Source organism: Bos mutus, chromosome 7 (genome assembly GCF_027580195.1).
Source record: "Bos mutus isolate GX-2022 chromosome 7, NWIPB_WYAK_1.1, whole genome shotgun sequence".
NCBI lineage: Eukaryota > Metazoa > Chordata > Mammalia > Artiodactyla > Bovidae > Bos > Bos mutus.
The window spans coordinates 60,902,656-60,927,668 of record NC_091623.1 but is presented as its reverse complement, the minus strand read 5'-3'; the positions used below and the strand labels follow the sequence as shown (position 1 = coordinate 60,927,668).

The window sequence follows — 25,013 nt, the reverse complement described above, 5'->3', positions numbered from 1 at the left end:
CATCGGCAGTCACCCCCATCCCCACCCCTGGCCCTGACCACCAGGAACCCACTCTCTGTGTCTGTGGATCTGCCTGTTATGGACGCTTCCCATCAGTGGAGTCACACCCTGTGTCCTTCTGTGTCTGCTTCTCTCACTGACCATCTTATTGTCAGGGTCCGTCCACGTGGTAGCAAGTGTCAGTGTATCTCTCTTTCTCGTGGCTAAGCCATGCTCCCATCTGTGAAGGGATATGGTATGTGTGGCCATCACTAACTGTTGGACAGTGGGGCTGTGCCCACCATTCAGTTCAGTTCAGTTCAGTCGCTCAGTCGTGTCTGACTCTTTGTGACCCCATGAATTGCAGCACGCCAGGCCTCCCTGTCCATCACCAAGTCCCGGAGTTCACCCAAACTCATGTCCATCGAGTCAGTGATGCCATCCAGCCATCTCATCCTCTCTTGTCCCCTTCTCCTCCTGTCCCCAATCCCTCCCAGCATCAGAATCTTTTCCAATGAGTCAACTCTTTATATGAGGTGGCCAAAATATTGGAGTTTCAGCTTTAGCATCATTCCCTCCAAAGAAATCCCAGGACTGGTCTCCTTTAGAATGGACTGGTTGGATCTCCTTGCAGTCCAAAGGACTCTCAAGAGTCTTCTCCAACACCACAGTTCAAAAGCATCAATTCTTCGGCGCTCAGCCTTCTTCACAGTCCAACTCTCACATCCACACATGACCACTGAAAAAACCATAGCCTTGACTAGATGGACCCTTGTTGGCAAAGTAATGTCTCTGCTTTTGAATATGCTATCTAGGTTGGTCATAACTTTCCTTCCAAGGAGTAAGCGTCTTTTAATTTCATGGCTGCAGTCACCATCTGCAGTGATTTTGGAGCCCAAAAAAATAAAGTCTGACACTGTTTCCACTGTTTCCCCATCTATTTCCCATGAAGTGATGGGACCAGATGCCATGATCTTAGTTTTCTGAATGTTGAGCTTTAAGGCAACTTTTTCACCCTCCTCTTTCACTTTCATCAAGAGGCTTTTTAGTTCCTCTTCACTTTCTGCCAAAAGGGTGGTGTCATCTGCATATCTGAGGTTATTGATATTTCTCCCGGCAATCTTGATTCCAGCTTGTGCTTCTTCCAGCCCAACATTTCTCGTGATGTACTCTGCATAGGTGAATTTTGCTGCTGTGGACATTTCTGAACAAGCATCTGTTTGAGTATGTGGCTTTTCAGAGCTGGCCTCCTCAGTTCACCTCACTGAACTCCCGCTGCTGGCCCTGCCCTGATGCTCAGAGAAAGTGGTGATGGCCCCACAGGGCTCAGGGCGGTCCCACCCAAGTGGGCTGGGCAAGGGGCCTGGAGACTGTGTGATGGTTCATTTATGTGTCAGTTTGGCTGGGCCATAGACACAGGTTTGATCCCTGGGTTGGGAAGATCCCCTGGAGAAGGAAATGGCAACCTACTCCAGTATTCTTGCCTGAAGAATCTCAAGGACAGACAAGCCTGCAGGCTGCAGTCCATGGGGTCTCAAAAAGTAGGACACGACTGAAGTGACTTAGCACACACGCTCATGCATGGGCTGCCCAGATATTTTTGGAGACTTTTTAAAAACCATTTTCACTGCATTACCCAACCAAGAAAAATCTGATAATTCTAGTCTTTGTGCAGCAGGAACCTGGTCAAATGACATCTTACTGTTTTTTAGAGAAAAGTTGGCACAGCCCCAATTCTCCCAAACCCAGCTCTTAGAAAAGAGATGAACTGTGCTCACTTTGTCTTTGAATTAAAGAATTCAATACAGGGGTTCCCTGGTGGTACAGTGGTTAAGAATCTGCCTGCTAAGGGAAACTAAGCTGGTGGGCCACAATTACTGAAGCCCATGTGCCTAGAGTCAGTGCTCTGCAACAACAGAAGCCACTGCAATGAGAATCTTGCGTAGTGCAACTAGAGAGTAGTCCCCGCTCACCACAACTAGAGAAAGCCCACAAGATGCAGCAAGGAAATCCCAGGACAGGCAGATAAAAAAGAATTCAGTACAATCCAACCAAGCAGAATTCCATCTCCTCAGAATGCATTACCAATTCAAACCTGTTGGGTGGGTGGGTGGGAGGGACCCTGGGCTGGTGGTCAATAGACCTGGTACCAAGTTGTGACTTTGTCATTAAAAAACTAAAAAAAAAGAGGAAGAAGGACTTCCCTGGTGGTCCAGTGGCTAAGACCCCCGAGCTCCCAATGCAGAGGGGCTGGGTTTGATCCCTGGTCAGGGAACTAGATCCTACATGCTGCAACTATGACCCAGTGCAGTCAAATAAATAAGTATTAAAAAACAGAGAGAGAGATTTTTGATGGCTAATTTCAAGTCAGTTTGGCTGGGCCATGGCATGTCCAGGTATATATGTGGTCAGACATTCTTCTGGATGCTTCTGTGAGGGTGTTTATGGGTGAGACTGCCATTTAAACTGGTCGAAAGTGAAACTGTTAGCTGCTCAGCCGTGTCCAACTCGTTGCGACTGTAGCCCACCAGGCTCCTCTGTCCATGGGATTCTCCAGGTAAGAATACTGAAGTGGGTTGCCATTTCCTCCACCAGGGGATCTTCCCGACCCAGTGATTGAACACGCCTCTCCTGCATTGACAAGAGGATTCTTTACCGTCTGAACTACCAGGGAAGCCCTTAAACTGATGGATACTGAGTCAAATGGATTACTCCCTAGGATGTGGGAGGTGGCAGGGGAGCTTTTCTACTCACATGAAGGCTTGAACAGAACAAATACCAGGCCTCCCCTGAGCAGGAGGGAACCCTCCAGTGATGGGCTTTGGTATTGGCTCTCTTGGGTCTCCACCCTGCAGCCTCCATAATCAATTCCTGAAAGTAATTCTCTGTATTCACACCCTGTTGGTTCTGTTTCTTGGAGAACCCTGAGTAATACGGACCGCCAGGTGCCTTGTGGGTGGAGATAAAGGAGCTTGAACCCTAGCCTCGTGGTCCACCAGCCCTGGGTCCCACTGAGCCTCTCTGCTGCCTCAGTTTCCCTACCTAGAAATGAGGACAAGGAAACCTGCTCCCTCAGGCTCCTACCAGAACGAAATCAGACCAAGCGGCCGGGCCTGGCCCAGAGGAGGCACTTGATAAACACCAGCCAGCTTGCCGAGTGGGGTCTGCAGCAGGAGGGGAGGAGGTGGGCAGAGGCTGTCAGCAGGGGCTGGCCAGGTGCCTGGGAGCAGGGCCAGGGCCTGGGTGGAGCTGACGTCATGGCTGTAGCTCGGTATCCTGCCGGCTGACAGGTGAGGCAGGGCGGGGACCTAATCCCCCAGCACGAGGCCACGTGGCTGCAGCCCTGGCTCTCCTGACACCTGAGCCTGGCAGCTGTGGCTCTGCCATGATTCCAGACATGTGTGTGTCCTGGGGGACCAGGTGCACCTGAGGTCTGGCCTCCCTGTTAGGAAAAGGGGCCATGGACCCATGCTCTGCTGATGAACAATGTGAAAAGATCAAGACGAGAGGATCGGTGACCACTGGGAAGCACCCTCATTTCAGAGCACTGTCTTCATCATCACAGTTCCCATCGGCCAGACTGTGCCGATGACAGCACGGCGCCTGCCTTGGGCACAGAATCTGAGGGACACGGGAAACTCAGTCACCGCGATCAGTATCTTCATGTGATATTTTTTAAGAAGTCAAAATGAATGCAAAATATCCACAAGGAATCAAATGTCAAGATTTTCTTTAGAACTTCCCTGGTGGCCCAGTGGTAAAGAATCCGTCTGCCAATGCAGGGGACACAGGTTTGATCCCCAGTCTGGAAAGATCCCACACGCTGTGGAGCAACTAAGCCTGTACTACTGAGCCCATGATCTAGAGCCCAGGAGCCACAACTACTGAAGCCTGTGCGCCCAAGAGTCTGTGCTCCACAAGAGAAGCCACGGCAATGAGGAGCCTGCACATCGCACAGAGTGCAACTATAGAGAAAATCCCTTGCAGCAATGAAGACCCAGCGTGACCAAAAGTAAATAAATGAATAAATTTTAAAAATTAAAAAATTCATTCATTAGAGACATGATCTAATAGGGCTAGAGTTAGCTTGAAACAATTCCCTCTTTAACTGAAATTTTAATCTCAAGACTTCCCTAGTGGTCCAGAGGTTAGGGTCCCTGCATTTCCCCTGCTCAGGGATCTAAGATCCCACATGCTGCATGACTTGGCCAAGAAAAGGCTCAGAGAGGAAGCAGAGAAGCCGGGTCCAGAGTGAAGCCCCCCACCTCAAACTAGCCCTCCCACTGCATCTTCAGCAAGTCCTGCAAAGGGTCCCAAGAGAACCCTGTTTGAGCCACACCACCATCAACATCCTTCACCAAGAGAGGCACTGCGATGTGCTTTCTTTCCTAAGCAGCCACGGAACCTGTGGAAATTAACTCACACGCTCTCAGACGACCAACGGGGCTATGGAGCAACCACAGGGGCAGGTGGAAAATGCTCGGTGTGAAAATGAGACCTGCTGAAACCTGTGGGATGAGGGTGTGGGAGGAAAAGTGCCAGATGCAGATGGCACGTCAGGGAAGTTCCCAGATCCATGACCCGATTGGACACCTGGAGGAACAGGGACCAGAAGGGCCAGCGAAACCCCAGGCCCGCAGGGGGAAGGAAGTGACACAGCCTGAGATAAACGACATAGCCGAGAGAAATGAAAGAGAAGCCAGAGAAACTGAAACTGGTGCTTTGACAAGAGGGGCCACCCTGACAGGCATTCAGCCAGACTGATGAGGAGAAAGTTGGGGGAAGATGCCAGGGACCATGGGGGGGTGTGCCTGCCGGACTCCTGGACCTGGGAAGGGCTATAGGGGGGGAGGGTTGTAGGAGGATGCTGCGGATGGAGGGAGAGAGGTAAGCAGTAGATTAGGTAATCTACACGAAAGGGACGGAGTTCCTGGAAAGACCCATGTTTCCTGCCTGCTGGCTGGAGGCCCTTCGACGCCCGGTTTCCTATTGACAGCTTCCCTCCCTTCATCTCAACACGACCACGCTTGGGAAGTCACAGCATGTTATTTCCGCTGCAGGGAGATGAAAGGGACCTGCCCAGACACGGCAGAGGCGGGCCTGGGATTTGAACTCAGGTTTCCTGGCGGGTGGCCCAGAGCTCTGTTCCCGGTGACACAATCCCCAGTGTGTCATATGCGCACCAAATACTCCCACTTGTTTGTTCCTTTTTTTTGAAAAACAAGGGATTCCAAGCTCGTGAAGTAAGAGAAAACGCGACATACCTTTTTCCAGTTTTTCCAAGAAGCAGCACTGCTTTAGCCTGTTTAGAAAGACAGGGAGGAAAAAAAAATCCTGGTTAAATATTTTTAACTTAATTATCTCCAGCTTTTCTCAGAGAAATACTTGGCTGTCACCGAAAATGTGGCATTTGATGTGGAAACAGGCCATGTCCTCCAGAGAAAGGGGGGTTATTTCTGGAGAATCCACTTCATTCTCTCTTTTTTAAAAATATTCTTATTTTTTGGCTGTGCCAGGTGTTATGTGTTGCATGTGGTATCTAGTTCCCTGACCAGGGATCGAACCCAGGTTCCCTGCACTGGGAGCATGGTGTCCTACCCACTGGACCACCAGGGAAGTCCCCTCCACTTCATTCTTTATAACCAATCCATGCAGGACACACAATGGTGTTTCTCTGGGGGCAGGGGAGGGGCGTCGAGTTTTCTTCTGGAAATTGTACTATTCCATTTTGGGACACAGGGACCCCAAGCCTTGATATGGAACCCAGCCTTGACGCGTGTCAGGCTTGGGGTTTTTCCATGTCTGGTTTTCGGCTTTGATGGAAGCCACGTGCCAGGGTGAAAAAAAGGGAGAGGTGGAAAATGCGATCTGGGGGCAAAGCAATTAACCTCGGGGTGGAAGAGGTGACAGGTATATGGGGGCAGGAAGCTGAGGGATCTGAAGCTGGCCGCCCCAGGCTGAGAGGTCACCCGGAAAGAAAGGAAGTCCCTGTGAGAGGACCCCGGGGGCGGGGTGGGCACTGGTGCTTTAGAGCCGTCATTCTCCAGAGGACCCGCTGCTCCGAGTGGAACCCTGGATGGAGCCAAGCCTCTGTCTGATGACTGGTGTGCATGGCAAGAGGGGCTCCGGGCAGCCACGCCCAGCTGTCAGCGTGACCCAGAGGCTGAATGCCAGCCTCCACGCTGCTCCCCACGCTGTACGCACTGCCCTGAGAACAGACTGCCCAGGGAGGCACTCGCCAAGGCCAGGGGGAGAGGCAAACAGTCACCTGTCCCCTCCACACACAGCTGGTACCAACCTCCCATGGGAGGAGGAGGAGGCTGTGGGCTACAGAGGCCCGTCCTCTTCGGCCACACAGGTACCTCAGCTTGGGCTTCCCGGGGACCCCTGCAGCTGCCAGGCCACCAACTACACCTCACAAGCCAGCAGCTAGGGACCTCTCTGGTGGTCCAGTGGCTAAGACTCTGTACTCCCAATGCAGGTGGCCCGGGTTCGATCCCTGGTGGGGGAACTAGATCTTACATGCTTCAACTAAGAGTTCACCAGCCGCAACAAAGAATGACAATCCCTCGAGCTGTAACTAAGACCTGGTGCAACTGAATAAATAAATTTTAAAAAAAAGAGAAAGAAACAGAAAAGCCGGCAGCTAGCCGACTCTTGAATTCTAGGGAGGCCCGCCCTGGGGAGGCCAACAGAAGCCCCCGCCCCCTGCTCAGCACAGGCCAGGCTTCCCCAGCTGCAGGCTGGCCTCGGGTGAGGCTGTTTCCCCCTGGCTCCAAAGGTCCCCGGTGGTTTCCAAGAGCCGGCCCCTCTTTTCTGCAAACATTAGCTCTTTCCAAAAACTGACAGTGTTTTTTTCCACCTACACAAAGGCACATGCCGCTGCTGTCATTCCTGGGCCACGGTGAGCCTTTCTCAGTGGCCCCAGGACCAGGGGGCTGGCATAAGAGGCCACCAGGGAGACCCAGCTGGGTCCCAGCCTCAGGAAGGAGGGGACTGGGCAGCTTTCTATAAAGCAGGGTTTCCGCCCTTGGCACTGCCGACATTGTAGTCCGTCCCTGGTGTCGTGGGGTGTGGAGCAGCATCCCTGGCCCCCACCCGCTCAACACCAGGAGCTCCCCCAGTCTTGATGAACACAGTCATCCCCAGACATGGCCCCGTGTCCTCTGGGGGCAGAATCAGCCCCAGGTGAGACCTCTGCCTTGAGGCAGCGCTGGGTGAGACGCACAGACATAGAGGGAGGCACCCGGCAGCGGCAGCGGGAGTGCTTGCCTCGATCCAGGGAGGTGGGGAGGTGTCCCCAGCTCCTGCTAAAGGTCAACACTGCGCTGTCCTGTGGCCTGTGGGGTGGGGAGACACACCACTGCTGGGCCAAGTGTGTTGAGGCACTGGGGTTCCAGGATGCAGAGGTGGCCCCTTACCACCAACCCATGCTCCCCTCGAGGGCTGGGACCCTCCCTGATAGCCTGCCCTAAGAACAGGGCAAAGTCTTGATACCTGTGGACTCTGTGCTTGGGAATCCACCTACGGGCTAGAAGGTATCTGTAACCCCCATACTGATACTCGGGGGTGGGGTGTGCAGTCATTCGAGGACACAGGCAGAGCAGTGAAACAATTTGAGTCAACAAGAAGCATTTTCCCATCTGAGGTGGAACCAGGCGGTAACCAGGGTCCTTTTCCACCATTCAGGGCCACGTTTTTGGCTTTGGGGGGTTTTTTGGGTGATTTTGTATCTAATGGCCCCAAGCATAAAGCTGAAGAGCTGGCCAGGATCCAAGTGCAGCAGGGCAGTGAGGCACTCACGGAGACAATAAGTGTATCAAACGAGCTTCGTTCAGGCAAGGGTCGCAGCCCCTGCAGTGACTTAATCAAAGAACTGGTGTCAGATCGGGTGTCTCTAAACAGAAACACACGTCACACGAGGTTGAGTGGGGATTGGTCGTGACAACAAGGCGACAGAGGCTCTTGGGAGCCTGGCCCTGAGTGTCCCCAGAAGCGGCGTGCCAGGTTCACTAATTCAGTGTTTGTGGCAACTGTTTGGCCCAGAACTGCTGCCAATGATGATAATCTACTGTTTCCATGTTTTCTCTTCTTTACGACCACAGAGGGAACACAATTTCATGTTCCCAAATCTAGAGATTAGGTAAAGTCACAAAGATCATCCATAATCCTATCACCTCGATTTTTTAAAAAACATATACACGTATCTATCCATTTGTACAAATTCAGGTCCTTTATACTATTTGATTACCTGCCTTTAAAACTTTTCTTAATTTGCTTAATATCACATTGTGAGGGAACCATTACAGTTAGCGCCTCCCCACCACACTCCGCCCCATCTCTTCAGACTTTTAAAGATGCGAATGTTAGGCTTCCCTGGCGGTCCGTGGGTGAGAATCTGCCTGCCAGTGCAGGAGACACGGGTTCGATCCCTGGTCCGGGAAGGTCCTACATGCTGAGAAGCAACTAAGCCTGTGGGCCGCAACAAGAGAAGCCACTGCCCTCTCACCATAACTAGAGAGTAGCCACTGCTTGCCACAACTGGAGGAAAGCCCAAGTGCAGCAACAAAGACCCAGCTCAGCCAGAAATAAATAAGTAAAAAACAAACAAACAAAAAAGATTCAAACTTGTGTTCACATGTCCAATCACATAAGCTAATTTACCTGTCTGGCATTATCTGTAAAAGTTGCGTACTAGGCTAACTTTGTTGGACTTACGAAAAAATGGGACTTATGAATGTGCTTTTGGAAGGGAACTCACTCATAAGTGGGGACTTACTGTATTTCCCCATACCATCGCAAATTCTAACATTTGATTTTGGGATGATTTTAGATGGAATGAAAAGTGACAAAAACAGCATGGAGAACTTGCACCTGCCCTCAGCCAGCTCTTCCTAAGGTTGCCATCTTGCCAAAATGAAGAAATGAACACAGGCGCCTTGCTTTAAATTCAGCTCCAGGCTTTATCTGGATTTCGCTGTTCCCCTCCACCCTCCAAACTATGTCTGTTCTGTTTTGGGGTCCCATCTATAATACTAATACTACGTTTAGAAACAGGATCTTTTTGGGTGTACCGTAATTTATATGATTAGTAGTAGTCCCTTGAACTGCAAGGACATCAAACCTATCAGTCCTAAAGGAAATCAACCTTGAATATTCACTGGAATGAATTCACTGATGCTGAAGCTGAAACTCCAATACTTTGGCCACCTGACTCGAGGAACCGACTCATTGGAAAAGACCCTGATGCTGGGAAAGGTTGAGGGCAGGAAAGAGGGGGGCAACAGAGGATGAGATGGTTGGATGGCATCACTGACTCAATTGGTCATGAGTTTGAGCAAACTCAGGGAGATAGTGGAGGAAAAGGAAGCCTGGTGTGCTGCAGTCCATGAGAGTTGAACACAACTTAACGACTGAACAAGTATGGTGCATACATATTGTTGCCCATTATTGGATGTTAGGGTTGGTTATTGTTCTTTCTTAAAATATTAATTAATTAATTTTATTTGGCCATGCCAGGCTTTAGTTGTGGAACTCGGGATCTTAATCTTCTTTGTGGTATGTGGGATCTTTAGTCGTGGCATTCAAACTCTTAGTTTTGGCATGTAGGATATAGTTCCCTGACCAGGGATCAAACCTGGGCCCCCTGCATTGCGAGCACAGGGTCTTAGCCACCGTACCACCAGGGAAGTCCCATGGATGTTTAGGTTGTTTGTGATTCTTTCCTTTACTTAAATCATTATACCACAAAAATCAAATGCACATGAAACAAATATCCAAGCATACGAAATTCTGTGTACCCCTTTCTTTCCCTCCTGCTCGAGGATGAATTCTTAAAAGTTAACTCTGAATTTAAGGGCTTCCCTCATAGTGCAGTTGGTAAAGAATCCGCCTGTAATGCAGGAGACCCTGGTTCAGTTCCTGGGTGGGGAAGATCCCCCTGGAGAAGGAATAGGCTACCCACTCCCGTATTCTTGGGCTTCCCTTGTGGCTCAGTTGGTAAAGAACCCGCCTGCAACGTGAGAGATCTAGGTTCAATCCCTGGGTTGGGAAGATCCCCTGGAGAAGGGAAAGGCTACCCGTTTCAGTATTCTGGCCTGGAGAATTCACAAAGAGTTTGACATGACTGAGCAACTTTTACTGAGTTTAAAGATATAGAGGACTTGATCGATTCCCAGCTTGGCCTTCAAAAAGATGGCAAAATGGTTCCAGCAGGGCCACCAGGCTGCTCAGTTACCCACTGCCTCAGCAGGCCTGGGCACCAAGTTATTTTCTCAGATTCAGACACGTGTTATTTTCTCACACTTTTTTTTTTTTCCTTGGCTGTGAGACATGTGTAGGATCTTAGCTTCCCAATCAGGGATTGAACCCTGGCCCTTGGCAATGAAAGCTCAGAGTCCTAACCACTGGACCACCAGGGAAGTCCTGCTACACTTTTTTATTAACGTAGGACATGCCTACAGGAGAGTGTGCAGATGGCTCATGTATAGACCATGCATTTAAAAAGTGTGTGCACCTGGGTCGCCATCGCCTGCATCAAGACAGAACATCTCTGGGTCCCCAAAGGCATCCCAGGGCCTCCTCCCCAAGGGAATCACTATTCTGATGGAATTACTTTTTATTCTTCTTATCATCATCATCCTGACTTTTACTTCTGAAGATGGGAAAGAGGGTACAGATTCTAACCACAGGTGCCCACTTAGGTGAGAGGAAGAACTTCCTAGAAGGTTCTAGAAGACAGCCAGCCAGCATCTGCTCAGAGAGGGAGAGGAGTCGGTCTTTCTGGCCCAACTGAGGTGCAGGGAGGGGATTTTGAGCAAACTCTGGCCCTGGCTCTGGGCACTTGTCTGGACATCAGTTCTCTGCTTCTCTGAACCCTAAAGCCCCATCTGCAACATGATGACCCACAACATTACTCTCAGGGTCAAGGTGAGGATGAAACGAGACAAACACAGTGCCCATTGAGGCGGGAAGCACCGATCTAATGATAAAAATAACACAGTGGATGTGACACACAATACGTAGGCATGCCTCATTTTATTTCACTTCATGGATATCGAGTTTTTGTTTTGTTTTTTACAAATTGCATGTCTGTGGCAACATGTTCCTGCAAGGAATAAAGAGTGCTGCTCTGCACTGAGTCCAAGGAAGTGGGTGTGGAGATGGAATCTCCTCCTGGTAAGGAAGCTGTGGAGACTGTTGAAATGACAACAAAGGACAGAAGGCAGGACACAAACTTAGTTGATAAGGAGTTTGAGAGGATCAACTCCAGCTGTGAAGAAAGTTCTCCTGTGGGTAAAATGCCATCAAAGGGCATTGGACATGACGGAGGAACCATTCATAAGAGGAAGAGGCCATCAATTCTGCAGACTTCATTGTTGTCTTATTTTAAGAAACTGCCACGGCCCCCTCCCCCGTCCACAATGAGGAGGCAGGACCCTCCACCAGCAAAAAGATTAGAACTCACTGAAGGCACAAGATGATGGCTAGTGGTTTTTTGTTTTTTTTTTTTTTAAAGCAACAAAGTATTTTTTAACTAAACCCGAATCCTGAGAAGTAGGAGCTGTGGCTCTGGGATTAAGGGCAGAGTAGCCTGGGTCAGTGGGAAGGCCCTGGGTCCTGGGCTGGCATGGGTACAGCTGGGGAGACCCGGCTTCTGGGTCATACTGATAAGATCCTCGCTTCCTGGATGGTGGAGCCTTGGTGGGGGAGGGGCTGGGCTGGGGTCACATGGGATTGGGGTGGGACTGTCATGCTCACTGAGTGTTTACTCTGGGTCAGAAACTAAATTTCCCTTCTTTCTCCTGAGAAAGGTGTTATGGCTGCTTTGCAGACCCAGTCTGCAGGGTCCCTGATGTTTCAGGAGACAGGCTGCTCCCTGGCTCAGTCATGAGCCAGGGAGGAAAATTCCAGAAAGCCTGGCTCCTTGACTGAGTTTTCATTAGCAGGGCCTTGCTGTATACTCAGGAGTGGAGGGAGATGGTCACACATATGTGTGTGTGTGTGTGTGTGTGTGCATACACGCACGCAGTTGGGGGAGTGGGTCACTAGGGCAGGGGATCTTCCCCAGGGAAGCTCTGCCCACCATGGGAAATCTGTGGTCATCAGGACTGGGGGGCTCCTGGTGTCGAGTGGGTGGGGGCCAGGGATGCTTCTCCACACCCTACAGCCCCCAGGACAGCACCCCCAGAGGATGACTGGCTGAGGTCAGCAGGCCCAGGTAGGGGAGGTAGAGGGATGGGTGTGGGGGACCCAGTCCCGGTCTCTGCACAAGCTCCTCCTGGCCTGGGATTCTGGGCTCCACCTCTGGGTGCCTTTGCCTAAAGCTCTCATCCTGGCTGTTCTCAGCTTAGCTGCTCAACCTCCAAGAGCCTCTCCTAGAAGGGTTAAAAAAGAGATCACCTGCTTTTTTTTTTGTCTCAGAGATGCCTAGGAGCACAGCGTCCAGCGGAGGAAGCTGCCTTGGCAGGGAAAGAAACCAGAAGTGCTTCTCATAGATTTTCACCAACTCTTTTGGGGAGAGAGGAGGGTAATCCCCTTCCTTCGGCACTTCTCTTAGAAGTTTCTCTACATTCTACTTCTTAGAATGAAACTGGGCTCCAGGGTGAGCATTCATGCCCTCCACCCGCTTGGGGCTTTGAAGCAAAAATCCAGCGATTCAGAAGGTTCACAGTAGGCTGAGTCCCAGGAGCTGCTGCTACCACGTGCCCTCAGCCTGTCCTCTGCACAACAGGGGCCAACTCCTTACGGCTGCAGGGGACACACCTACAGCTGGTGCTGAAAATAACAAACTATATATATATATATTTTTTTTTTTTTTTCAGTTGAAAGCTATCCTTATCTTCAGTATTTATGACAGGATCTCTCCCCCTCAGCTCTGCTGACATCGGAGCTGGCTCTTCCTCTGTGGGGGGGCGCCATCCTGGGCACTGTGAGGAGATCCACAGCATCCCTGGCCCAACCCCCTTGATGCTAGGAGCAGCTCCCTCCGGAGTCATGACAATCCCAGATGTCCCCTGACACGGGCCAGTGTCCTCTGGGGGGCAGAGTTGCCTCCACCTCTGTTCCACTGAGAATACTTTGCTGTTGTTTAGTCACTAAGTCATGTCTGACTGTGACCACCAGGCTCCTCTGTCCATGGGGTTTTCCAGGCAAGAATACTGGAGTGGGTTGCCATGTTCTCCTCCATGGGACCTTCCCCACCCAGGAATCAAACCCGAGTCTCCTGTGTCTCCTGCATTGGCAGGCAGATTTTAGACCCCTGAGCCATCTGGGTGGATAAATCGAAGCTGTTTGAGTGGGAGAAAGGGTCTGTTGGTTCCTACCCTCTAGGACTAAATCCCCAAGAACTGCAGACATCTGGGATGAGGAACCAGTCATCAAGCGTTCCCAAAGTTTGGAATCCCCCAGGGTGATGCCCCACCCATCTGGGGGAGCTGAGGCAGCTGGCTGGGGTGCGGCCCATTGGAGGGGCCCCAGGCGACTTCCATGGGCAGCCAGGGTGGGACCCCCGAGTGAGGCTGGCTCACATCCACAGGAAAGAGAGGCTCAGGCGATCCACAGGCTCAGTGCTCCCGGATGGGAGGGTGGGGTAGTGCATCCGCGTGTTTAATGATGGTAGGAAACAGGAATGAGAGATCCCGTTCCCGCCCTTAGGGAACTTTCTGTTTGAGGGGAGGATGGGGGAAGGGAGGGATTCTCAAGATGCAGAAATAGACGCTCATAGCATATCATATAAGTGCTACCTACTGACACACGTTTTTCTATAAAAGGCCAAATAGGAAATATTTCAGAGTGTCTGTGGCAAAAACTCAACTCGGCAGCTGCCACAGACAACACGTTGTGGGTGTGCTGTGTGCCAATAAAATTTTATTTGCAACAACAGGCAGAGGGCCAGATTCCATTCCCCTGGCTGCAGTTTGCAGAACCTTGAGCTGGAGAGATGAACAGCCTCTGAGATAAAAGAACGACAGACAGTTCCTCCAAAGGTTAAAATAGAATCACCCTCTGACCCTGCAATGCCACTCCCAGGCATGTACCCAGGAGACATGGAAGCACATGTCCACACAGAAAAGCGTGCACAATGTCCAGAGCTACATCATCTATAACAGCCAAAAGTGGACAGGACTCAAATGTCCATCAACGGATAATGGATAAACAACTGTGGTCCCTCCACACATGGGAGCATCACTCAGCCATGAAACGGGGTGAAGCCCTGACACTCGCTACCACATGGACAGACCCTGAGAACACGATGCTCAGTGAGAGAAGCAGACACAGAAGGACACACAGGGTGTGACTCCACTGATGGGAAACGTGCAGAACAGGAAAATCCACAGAGAGTGGGTCCTGGTTGTCAGGGGCTGGGGAAGACAGAACAGGGTCTAGGGTTATTATGCGGGTGAAGAAAATATTTTGGAATTAGGTAGTGGTCATAACTGTACAACCTTGTGAATGTACCAGAAACACTGGATTGGTAAATGGGTAAATTTTATGGTGCGTGCATCGTATCCAACTTCAGTTGTGACTGATTGTTTGCAATCCTATGGACTGTAGCTCACCAAGCTCCTCGGTCCATGGGATTCTCCAGGCAAGAATACTGGAGTGACTTGCCACTTCCTCCTTCAGTGGATTTTCTTGACCCAGGGATCGAACCTGCATCTATTGTGTCTCCTGCATTGCCAGGTGGATTCTTTACCATTGAGCCACCTGGGAAGCCCAAATTTTATGGTATGTGAATTATATCTCATTTTCTAAAAAAAAAAAAGGGGGGGGGGTTAAGTATGAGAAGCTTCCTGCAGTATACAGTGTCCAGGCCCAGAGCTTGAGGATGGGTAACCCCAGGGCTGGGGGTTCCATGAGAGGCCCTAGCTGGACGGTCCCCAGAGTCCAAGCCAGGATGTGGGTGATCAGAGCAGAGAGGACAAGGGGCCAATGACTCAAGCCACACAAGTGTGGCCCAAAATGGACATGCCTGCCATGTAGGGAGTTTGGGCCTCTTCCTGGGGGTGAAGGGAAGTTTCCATGCTAGCAGTGATGGGTTTAGGGTGGGAGGATAAGAAGCAGGGTCTCATCATGACTTTTGAGGTCCCTCTCCAGAAAAAAAAAAAACTAAACACACTTTATGACCACATTGGTATAAAGATGGATGCATCCAGGCTGGGTTACCATATTCGTGGTTATCTTCTGATGTTAGGTTAAAGCATTCTCATGGGTTTCATGGGTGAGCAGACCTGGAGCCCAGGTGGGAACAGCCTGAATGAGAACCATGAGGGGGGCCTGGATGGAGGCCATGGTGGGGAAGGAGAGGAATTTAAGTGGTTGAAAAGGTCGGGGAGGGATCAACGCGGATCTGAGGTTCTGGGAGGCTCTCCTCACCCAAACGAAAGTGTAGGTTGCAGGGGAGAGGAGAAGGTGGTCCTGAGACTGGGAAGATAGGGGTGTCTACTCTGTTAGGCAAGGCCACCCCCAGACACATCCTTTTTTCTGAGAAGTCACTGCAGCCAGAGGAGCAGAGCCCAGCCTTTGAGCAGGGTGCATTCTGGGCTGGGGGTGGGGGCAGGGGGAGTCATGGAGACCCCGGCTCTCAGTGAAGAAGAGTTTGGAGCCAGCCTCAGGAATGTGCTTGCTTTGGGAGTGGGCCTTCCCGTGACCCTCTGTGGCCTTCCACCATCCCCCTGCCCAGGCCCATCACCCAATAGCGTCTCCTCCACAACACTTACTGACTGAGCTGGAAGACTCCTCTCGAGATTCAGGGAAGACACTCGGGGGAACCCCACACCCTGGTGTGGGGAACATAGTGTTTCTTCCATATCAGATGTCGCAGCCCTAACCCCAGACCTCAGAATGCAACCTGATTTGGAGGCAGGGCCGTTGCAGGAGTAACACGTGGTTTCAATCCCTGGTTCAAGATGATCCCCTGGAGGAGGACACAACAGCCCATTCCAGTATTCTTGCCTGAGGAACCCCATTGGCAGAGGAGCCCGGCAGGCTACAGTCCATGGGGTGGCACAGAGTTGGACACGACTGAAGCGACTTAGCCCACACACATGCAGGAGCAATCAGCGAAGGTGGAGCCACACCAGAGCAAGGGGGGTCCTAATTCAACATGACTGGCATCCTGATAAACCAGGGATGATTAGACACAAACATGCACACGAAGACAGAGGCAGAGGTCGGGCGAGGTGTACACCAATGCCTCGAGAAACCCTGGGACAGACCCTCTGTCATGGCCTCAGATGGAGCCAGCCCTGCTGACACCTTGGTCTTGGACTTCTGGCCCCTGGAGCTGCAAGAAGACATGTTTCTGTTGTGTGTAACTGTTACAACAGCCCTGGGGGACTCACACACACCCCTGGGTGCTGGCTTGGTGTGACACTGTGGGGAGGGGCTGGTGACAAGAAACCAGAATCAGGGTCTGCTGTGGACACTTGTCAGTGCCTGCCAAGCTGGAGTCTAAGCTTCCTCTTCAGGAAAGCCTGATTTTTGTTCAAATTTTAATTAAAAAAATTAATTCTGGGAGGCTAACGACTACAGCAAAGGTTCAGAGTGGGGAGTGAGAGAGAGAGGTGTGTGTCAGGGAGGAAGGGGGCCTTCTTGCGGGGTTGGGCGGGGACAGAAGGGCAGAGGCACTGGGAGAGCTTTTATTTTTTTAAAACTGTCCTAGGTGGCACAACTGGAGAAGGAACTGGCAACCCACTCCAGTGTTCTTGCCTGGAGAATCCCAGGGACAGAAGAGCCTGGTGGGCTGCCATCTATGGGGTTGCACAGAGTCGGACACGACTGAAGCAACTTAGCAGCAGCAGCAGGTGGCACAACTGGTCAAGAATCCGCCTGCCAATGCAGGAGACACAAGAGACATGGGTTTGATCCCTTGGTTGGGAAGATCCCCTGGAGTAAGAAATGGCAACCCACTCCAGCATTCTTGGCTGGGAAATCCCTTGGACAGAGGAGCCTCGTGGGCTACAGTCCATGGGGGTCACAGAGTCGGACACAACTGAGCCCACACACACGCAGATATACTTAACAAACAATTCACCCTCTTGACCATTTTTAAGCTCACTGGCACTAAGCACATTCACATTGTTGGGCAACCATCCCCACCATCACCTCCAGAACTTTCTCATCTTCCCAAACAGAAACTCTGTCCCCATGAAACACTGACTCCCCATCCCCTCCCCCAGCCCCTGGCCCCACCATCTTCTTGTCTCTGTGGATCTGACTCCTCCAGGGACTTCCTGTGAGTGGAATCAGACAGTGTCTGTCCTTCTGCGGCTGCTTCTCTCACTGAGCATCATGTCCTCAAGGTCCATCCATGTTGTAGCAGGTGTCAGAATCTCCTTCCTATATAAGGCCGAGTAATATCCCACAGTGTGTATACATTACATTTAGTTTACCCACCATCCACTGATGGACACTTGGGGTGTTTCCACCCTTCAGCTACTGTGAATACGCTGCTGTGTACATGGGTGTGCACGTGTTCCTTCCATCCCCTGGTTTCAATCCTGGATCCAGCGGTAATTCTAAGCTAAGTTCTTTAAGGAACCACCAGACTGTTCTCCACGGTGGCTGCCCCAGGCACATTCCCATCGACAGGGCAAGAGGGTTTCAGTGTCTTCACATGAAAACCTGTTGTAAGTTACATTCTTATCTGAGCCTCAGTGTCTTCAGCCACGTCCTTGATGACTGCAGTCGTGAAACTAAAAGACGCTTGCTCCTTGGAAGAAAAGCTATGAGAAACCTAGATAGCATATTAAAAAGCGAAGACATCACTTTGCCAACAAAAGGTCTGTATATCAAAGCTATGGTTTTTCCAGTAGTCATTTACAGATGTGAGAGTTGGACCATAAAGAAGGCTGAGTGCCGAAGAACTGATGCTTTCGAATTGTGCTGGAGAAGACTCTTGAGAGTCCCTTGGGCTTCAAGGAGATCAAACCAGTCAATACTAAAGGAAATAAATCAGTACTGAATATTCATTGGAAGGACTGATGCTGAAGCTAAAGCTCCAATACTTTGGCCACCTGATGTGAAGAACTGACTCATTGGAAAAGACTCTGATGCTGGGAAAGATTGAAGGCAGGAGGAGAAAAGGTGACAGGGGATGAGATGGTTGGAGGGCCTCATCAACTTAGTGGACATGAGTTTGAACAAGCTCCGAGAGATGGTGAAGGACAGGGAAGCCTGTCATGCTGCAGTTCATCGGGTCACAAAGAGTAGGACACGACTGAACACACTCACATACCTATTTAGTGGGTTCATGGCTCCTCCCAAAGGCCTGCTGGGTGGTCCCATGAAAGATGATGTTTGGATGTTAGGCTTTGTTTTGCTTTGGGGGGGACAACATTTGTCCCTGGGCTGCTGGGGAATGAGGGAAGAAATGCTGGTTGGGTTGTCTTGCATGTGTGTGTGTGTGTGTGTGTCTGTGTGTGAGTGTGTGTGCCTTCCCTGGGGACCCATCTGGAAAGCTGCTGGGAGATGAACAGCCCGGGAGAAGGGATGCCACCCTCAGGCACGCACACATGCACGCGCGCACACGCAGACACACGGATACACGCTGCAGGCATGCATGTTCCTAGAGCAGGGGTCACAGGGCTGCTGGCCTCCGAGACTGAGTTTCCCAACCCACATGACGTGCAGACATACAGCCGGGAGGGCCAGGGAGACCGGCAAGAAAAACAAACACGCTGGGGTCACTTCCAGCAGCTAGCTCCGTCCGAGCCTGCACGTGGGGTGCTGGAACTCGGCACGGGGTGGGGTCCAGCCCTTCCTGCAGGGCCAGCATGGCTCCCAGACACGTGCAGAGCCCCCTGGAGGATGGGGTCACCGGCACAGGTGGGGCAGGGCCTGGAAGCAGCCTCAGGTGAGCCCCCATCGTCTGGGGAATGGGGAGCCTGGGCATTCCCTTTGTCCTGAGCTCACTGGCTCTGCACACGGTCACGCGGGCTGCTGGCATGTGTGCAAAGCCTGGCATCTCTGTGTTTCCTCTGCAGGGCACAGGCTGGGGCATCAGGGCAGCAGGTTCATTTTCTACGCTGAGTGACGAATTTCCACCGTCTAGTGTCTCAGGGTTGGGGGCTCAGGAGTCAAGGCACAGCTAAGTCCGGGCTTGGCCCCAGGGCCCCCAGGGCTGCAACCCAGGTGGAGCTGGGGCTGTCGGCTCATCAGCACCTCGACTGGGGAGGGCCACCTCTGAGTTCCTTCAGGCTGTCGCTATAGGTGCCTCCTCAGGGCTCAGGACTGCGGTCCCTGCTTTCAGCTCTCAGATCCCATAGGTTGCCCCCAGGTCCTGGCCATGTGGGCCCCTTCACAAACCTTCTCATCACGTGGCAGCTGATCTCATCGAAGCTGGCAAGAGGGGGTGTCGAGGGGGCCTGCTTCAGGGAGCCCTAGAGGATGTACCCCATACACGGGCCTGACAGCCCGTCACTTCTGCCACCCTCTCCTGGGGAGAAGCAGGTGGTGGTCTCACTCAGGCTCAGGGAGAGGGGACTACACAGGGCATGGGAGCGGAAGGGCAGGGTAGACGTCTCGATACAAAGTCAGCATGTGCCCAAGACCACCTTCCTGGGCCCCAGAGCTGAGAACAGACACGGAGAAGGTTTATGGTTCTCAAGGCAGCTGAACCGGGACTCCAAGGGGAGGAATCTAAAGTGGGGAAGGGCCTCCAACAGTGGATCTGCTGTTGCATGTATTGTAGACACATACAACGTGTGTGTAACACATATATACACACACACATACACGTGTACATATACCACATGTATATAGTGTGCTGTACGCATGTGTTATATACTTCTATACATGTATTACACATTTATGGGCTTCCCAGGTGGCGCTAGCAGTAAAGAACCTGCCTGCCAATGCAGGAGACATAAGAGACGAGGGTTCGATTCCTGGGTTGGGAAGATGCCCTGGAGCAGAGTATGGCCAACCCACTCCAGTATTCTTGCCTGGAGAATCCCATGGACAGAGAAGCCTGGTGGGCTACAGTTCATGGGGTCACAAAGAGTTGGACACGACTGAAGCGACCTTGCACACATGCATTACACATTTAGGGGCCTCCCAGGTGACCCAGTGGTAAAGAACATGCCAGGTAATACAGGAGATGAAAGAGGTGCAAGTTTGATTCCTGGGTCGGGAAGATCCCCTGGAGGAGGAAATGGCAACCCACTCCAGTATTCTTGCCTGGAGAATCCCATGGACAGAGGAGCCTGGCAGGCTACCAGCCATGGAGTTGCACAGAGTCTGATACGACTGAGCACACAAACACATTATACATTTATGCATACATACTATGCATACTACATATTTATACTCACGAACAAATCTAAAAAGAAAGTAGGGCTTTCCCACATAAAACAAATGGAATTCGAGTGCAGCATCACATCACAAAGGGTGGAGGTTTTGAGATGAGGTTCTGAAACTCCCTGAGGGTCGGCTGGCGGCAGAGCTGGGAGAAGCCAGTGCCAGAACTGGAGCTCTGAGAGGGCCCCATAGCATCGCCCCCTACTTGATTTTTCAAAAATATCTATTCATTTATTTATTTGGCTGCACCGTCTCTTAGTTGTGGTGTGTGGGATCCAATTCCCAGACCAGAGATCAAAGCTGGGCCCCTGAATTGGGAGCACAGAGTCTCAGCCCCCAACTTGATTTTATAAAGCTATTTGTGATTTTCTATTTGATTGAACATCACCTCAGTTCTTTGTGGAATGAGGCAGAATGTAAATAACTCCACAGAAACAGCGCTCAGAGAGCAGGTGACAGACTCAACTCTTGCAGGCGAGAGCGCTGGTGAGGACCACCCGGTCCGGTGAAGAGGACCCTTGGTTCTGGTATTCCAGGATCCAGAGACCTGGACGCAGAAGCCCCTGTTTGCTGTGCCTACAGACCCCTGGGTGCTGCTGAGCCAGGCAAGTCCTTCTCTGTGGGGGGTGGTCCTGGGTTAGGGTGCTGGGACTGTTACAGCATCCCTGCCCCTCCCCCTGGAAATCACACAACCCCAGTGTCCACAGTGTCAGGTGTCATAGGAACTCCAAGTCACACGCTGGGAAGCGCTGCAGTGGGGTGGGGGCCTGGAACCTGTGTGTCCTGCCTCCCAGGTTGGGACTGTGGACCCAGACTGATCCCCTGCATGGAAAACCACCAGCCCTGGCTGGATGCCAGCGCCGCTTGTCTGAGAGGGGCCAGGAAATGGCTGGGAGGGATGGTGGACTGGACAAACATCCCGAGAATGTAAGCTGCTCCTCTACCCTGGCGCTTGCCTGCCCGCCCTCCCTGCCTGCTCTGGAGGGACCTTCACTCTGGGGTCCTGCCCCTGCCTGGACAGGGCCAGACACAGAGGCCCGGGAGACGGCTGCTTGGACACACCTGACACGTGTCACGTTAACCACAGCAAAGGGGGCCACCCTCCTGGGCCTCAGGTCCCCGTCCTGCAGAGGGGTGGCTGGTTTGGCACTCATACCCTTGGGTGGTGACTCACGGGGGGCCCAGGGAGGACCCTGACCCTCACTCTGGCTGTGGGGCTGGTTTTGGGAGCCAGGCATCCAGGGAGAATGGAGAATGGGCAAGTCACAGGGTGGACATCTGGCAGGAGCCAGACAGCAGGCTCAGGGCTGGGATGCGAGCATGCAAGCGGTTCCACGGGGGGCAAAGGTGGGCAGTGCTTCTCTAGGCCAAGGGATGCCAGACTGCCAGCACCCCAAGAAGCAGGGGAGCACAGAAGACACCCCACCTCAGTAGGAGTTGCCCTGCCCACACCCTGACCTCGGACATTCAGCCTCTAGCCCTGCAGGGGGGTAAGTCCCTGTTCCTTAAGTCCCTGGGTTCCTGGTGCTCTTCTGGGCTGCCCCAGACAGCTCAGCAGGTACCATTTTCAGAGCTGGTGAGGATCATGCAGCAGGAGAGAATGAGATTCCAATATTACAAATGAAGAATCTCAAACAGAGAGAAGCAGGACTTCCTTGGCAGTCCAGTGGTTACAACTCAGTCTTCCAATGCATGGGGCAAAGGTTCCATCCCTGGCTGGGGAGCTAAGATCCCATATGACTTGGGGTCGAAAAACCGAAATAAAACAAAAAACACAAGCAATATTATAACTAGTTCATTAAAGACTTAAAAAATAGTCCACATCAAAAAAAAAACCCAAAAAACAGAAAAGTTCCTAACATTTTCATCACCTCGGAGCTGGGAGAACTTCTCTTGGATTCCCCCACCTGATTCCCAGTCCACCCACCAGTCTGCTGATGGCCTTTATTCTGCCTTTCTTTCAAACTCAGTTTGGCTGCCACCTCCTCCAGGAAGCCTTCCTGGCTTGGTGTTGCCGTGGTCATACTGCCTGAGTGCCACTGCCTCTCCAGCCACTCCACTAGGCTACATCAGGGCTTTAAGCAATCTTTGAACCCCTGGTGTCCTGAGCAGACACTCGATAAGTGTTTTACAAACTATGAAGCAAGGAGTGGGAGGGATGTGTGTGAGGAGATGGGTAACACATGCCACAGCTGATGTCACCCCCTCCCCTGATCCCATCTTCAGCCTCGGCCCTCAGCCCGTGACCTCTGCCCCTGTCTGCACGGGAGAGCTCTCATTGGCTCAGACGCCCCTCCCCAGTTCTTCGGGGTCCATTTCTCATCCCATCTTTAGCCCCAAATTAGGACATGAGGAAGATTCAACTTGTAATGTGTAGACTAGTCTCCGTGGTCCCCCACGTCAGAAGTGCAATCTTGAACAATCCCAGCCTCACAAGTCGTGAATCTATGGTGCGGCCTCTATCTGTTCCCAACACGGTTCGTCTTAAGGACAGAGAATCCCCCCCTTAATGAGACTAGAGAGAAAACAACCAAAAAAAAGGACAATCTAGGTCACAGAAGGGTAGGGAGGGGGCGGCCTGGATACCAGGTGCCAATCTTCTCACTTGCAAATTGCCCAGGAGGGCTCCCCGGAGAGGTCAGCGGAGTTCCCAGACCACAGGAGGGTGAGAACTGGCCTCTGCTCCTCCCTGGAGATCCTTGAGACACACCCTGCATCCCCGCGTGCCTGGTGAGGTCCCCTCACTGACTCCTCATTCAACAGATGTTGGCTCAGAGGGATGAAGCTCTGCTCATGGCCAGCACAGCTCTGCAGGGTGAAATCCTAAGGGTTTTCACATGCTCTTGTGTCGCTGTTCAACACGTGCTAGGGCAACAGTGAATGCTTAGGGGGATGGGAAGGTGTGGGAACAGTTTGTGGAGGGCCCGGCATGTGGCTAGTGCCCTGCTGGGCGCCTGATGTTCCCATAACTCTCCTTAACGTGGGATGCGGCATCTTCCTAGGGGACTCTCCCATCCCCTCTGGTTGGAGTTAGGACTGGTCTACGGGATTCCCAGTTCCCCACAACAAAACGAAATGGAAAAATGGGAAATACTTTGTCACAGGTACGAGGGACAAAACCATGAGGTCCTTCATATATAAAGATTTTCAATTAATCAATAAGAGATGAACAAACCAACTTAATGAATGTGGGGTCCTGGATAGGATGGAAAATGGAAAAAGTTCATTAGTGGAAAAACCAGTGAAATTTGAATTGGTTCTATGCTTTAGTCGGTAGCACTGCAGCAAGACTAGCTTCTCAGCCTTGATCAATGTTCTATGGCTATGGAAGAGATGTGCCCCAGGGAAGCTGGGTAAGGGTGTAAGGGTGCCCTCTGTACCGCTGTTTCTGCACCTCTTCTCTAAGTTGCAAACTATCTCGAGATGAGATTAAGATGGTGCAGTGGAAGGACATGTGCTCATCTTCTCCTGCCAGAGCACCAAAATCACAACTAGTTGTTGAACAACAGGAAGATACTGGAACCCACCAAAAAAAGATATCCCACATCCAAGGACAAAGGAGAAATCACAGTGAAGTGGTAGGTAGTGTAGTGAAGTCGCTCGGTTGTGTCTGACTCTGCAACCCCAAGGACTATAGCCTACCAGGCTTCTCTGTCCATGGAATTTTCTAAGCAAGAGTACTGCAGTGGGTTGCTATTTCCTTCTCTGGGGGGATCTTCCCGACCCAGAGATCTAACATGGGTCTCCTGCATTGCAGGCAGATGCTTTACCATCTGAGCCACCAGGGGTAGGAGGGGAACAATTTCGATAAAATAAAATTCTATACTTGCTGGGTGGGCGACTCAAAAACTGGAGAACAATAATACCAAAGAAGTTCTTCCACTGTTGTGAAGGTTCTAGGCCCCACATTAGGCTTCCCAGCCTGGGGATCCGGCCAGGGGACTGGGAATCCCCGGGGAATCCGACGTTGAAGGCCAGAGGGATTTGATTACAGAGCTTCCAAAGGACTGGGGCAAACAGACACTTTTGGAGGGCACAAACAAACTATCTCAAAATCTTCAAAATGAACTGTTAACAATGAACATAGGGACTTCCCTGGTGGTCTAGTGGCTAAGACTCCATGTTCCCAGTGCAGAGGGCCCAGGTTCGATCCCCAGTCAGGGAACTAGATCCCACATGCTGCAACTAAGACCTGGAACAACCAAATAAATAAAATTATTTTAAAAATAGATGATATATAGATAGATGACAAACAGATGACAGAGAGACAGAGATAAATAGATGAGAGATGAGGCCTCGTGTTCTGCCAGCCCCCACTGGGCACTGTCCTGTCACATCTGTAGGTCCTCCAGGGCTACTCACCGCTCTGGCCTGGCCCCTCTGGACCCTCCCCACACGCTGCCATCCTTCTGGGCCCAGAACCTGACTCCATACATTTCAGGTGTGCTCCTGGCTGTCTTCCCCTTGGCACTTTGGACATTCAGGGGTGGGTCCTTTTCTGGGGGGTGTCCTGGGCACTGTAGGATGTTGAGCATCCATTCCCCCCACTGGATGCCAGGAGCCCCACCTCCCTCCCTGGCGTCGTGATGAGCACGGGCATCTCAGCCACCTCAGGATCTCTGGGTGAGGCCCACACAGAGCTGGGGGCTTCACCATGGCTGACTCACAGACCCAGGAGGAGACTGGGACTGGACCCTTTCCGGGCTTCCCGATCTGGACCAAACCCTTTC

The 25,013-nt window shown here is 51.7% G+C and overlaps 1 protein-coding gene across 5 annotated transcripts in view; it reads right to left on the bottom strand.

The window, feature by feature from the left end:
- GNG7 (G protein subunit gamma 7) overlaps positions 1–25,013 on the bottom strand; it is a 138,289-nt gene that overhangs the window by 27,279 nt on the left and 85,997 nt on the right. For all 5 annotated transcript variants that reach the window (XM_070373970.1, XM_070373974.1, XM_070373973.1 and 2 more), the window contains one exon: positions 5,244–5,281. The gene's annotated coding sequence lies outside the window, so the exon portion shown is untranslated. The remainder of the gene's footprint in view (positions 1–5,243; positions 5,282–25,013) is intronic.